This window comes from Suricata suricatta, chromosome 16 (assembly GCF_006229205.1).
Source record: "Suricata suricatta isolate VVHF042 chromosome 16, meerkat_22Aug2017_6uvM2_HiC, whole genome shotgun sequence".
NCBI lineage: Eukaryota > Metazoa > Chordata > Mammalia > Carnivora > Herpestidae > Suricata > Suricata suricatta.
In genome coordinates, this window is record NC_043715.1 from 58,846,247 (window position 1) to 58,848,276 (window position 2,030).

Genomic DNA, 2,030 nt, shown 5'->3' on the forward strand with positions numbered 1-2,030 from the left:
GGGAGGCTCCGCGGCCCCGCCCCTCCCCGGACGGCGGGTCTCCGGCTGCCCCGCTGGCTGCGCAGGGCGGTGGCCCGTCCGCGGGGATCGGGACTCGGCCGCAACCGCGCAGGTCGGGTCCGGAAGAGCTGTCCTGTCGTCCCCAATTACTTATTTGCCCAATTATTTTTGATATCAATATGGGCTCATGGGTAATTTTTTTCTCCTGTGCTTTCAATCTGATGCCATTATTATTGTATTCAGCCTTATTTTTTACTTACTGCGTATTTTATAATTTTGAATAATTTTAAAGTAATTCTCCACCATAACATTTTTTTATCTTCCAGAAAATTTGTTAAAACTCAGGGGCGCTTGGGTGTCTCAGTGGATTAAGTGTCAGACTTCTACCTGCATCATGATCCCATGATTCCTGGGTTCCAGCCCTTCTCAGACTCGGCTCTGGGAGCGAGGAGCCTGCTTGGGATTTTCTCTCTCCCTCCCTCTCTTCCCCTCCCTGACTTGTGCTTTCTGTCTCAAAATAAATAAATAAACTAAATAAATAAAAATAAAATTCAGGTAAGTACACCTCATTATTCACTGACAGTATGGTTATTTACTTAAAACAAGCTACACAACTTTTAAAATTTTTATTTATTTGTAGAGAGAGTATGTATGGGAAGGGCAGAGCGAGGGAGAGAATCCCAACCAGGCTCCACACTGTCAGTACAGAGCCCCATTCAGGGCTAAGTCTCTTACACCTTGAGATTATGACCTGAGGGTAAATCAAGACTCCGCCGCTTACCTGACGGAGCCACCCAGGTACCTCCACAGTTTTGAATTAATAGGACAGCTAAGTAAGGATTTTAGATAGAATATTAATAATGAAAATAAGTGTATGCATTATAGAAAAAATATGTAAAATTAGTAATAAACAGAAAACATGCTTGAAAAAACTACATGTTCTCAATCTTATGTATGTATGTGTATACATTCCAATAACATTTCGGATATATTAAAAAAAATACTCCTACTCCCACCATCCAGCATTAACACTGGGGATGGATGGTGGAACTCCCAGAGTAGCCCATGTAGAGTTTGAGGCCCAGGGTTCTAGGCTGGCATCCTCCAACAGAGCGTGGGAAAGGATGAGATGATTCTCAAAGGATCTCCTACAGTATGCTTTTTATTTCTTTTTTCTTTTCTCTTTTTCTTCTCTCTTCTTTTTTTTTTAAGAGAGAGAGAGAGAGAGAGAGAGAGAGAGAGCAAGCATATCAGCAGGGGAGAGGCAGAGGGAGAGGAAGACAGAGAATCTCAAGCAGGCTCCATGCCCAGCATGCAGCCCTACATGGGGCTTGGTTTCACCACCGTGAGATCATAACCTGAGCTAAATAAAATGAAGTGCCCCACATTTAACCAACTGAGCCACCCAGGCACCCCTATTATTTAAGAAGGGAAAAACGTAACTTGACAGTGGAGAAACCTGGCAGGGACCACCTTAACCATGACTTTTGTGGAATTCTTGTCAAAAATGCACCATCTCAATCTAATCATGAACACACCAGACAAACCCAAACGGAGAGACATTACAGAAGACAACTGAGCAGTACTCTGCGGGCGTATCCAGCTCATGAAAGACAAGGAGAGACTGAGGGACTGCCACAGATTGCAGACCTAAGGAGACACCAAAATAAATGCAATGTGGGATCCTGTAACAAAATATGGACATTAGGGGAAAAACAAAATTCGAATAAACTCTGTACCTACCTATATCATTGTATTTAAAATAGAATCTTGAAGATACCATACGGTTGGGTCTTGTTTTTGTGTGTTTTTTTAAATTTTTAATGTTTTATTTATTTTAGAAACAGAGAGAGATAGAACATGAGAGGGGGAGGGGCAGAGAGAGAGGGAGACACAGAATCCACAGCAGGCTCCAGGCTCTGAGCTGTCAGCACAGAGCCCTACGTGGGGCTCGAACCCACAAACCGTGAGATCATGACTGAGCCAAAGTTGAGACTTAACTGAGCCACCCAAGCGCCCCTTGTTTTTGT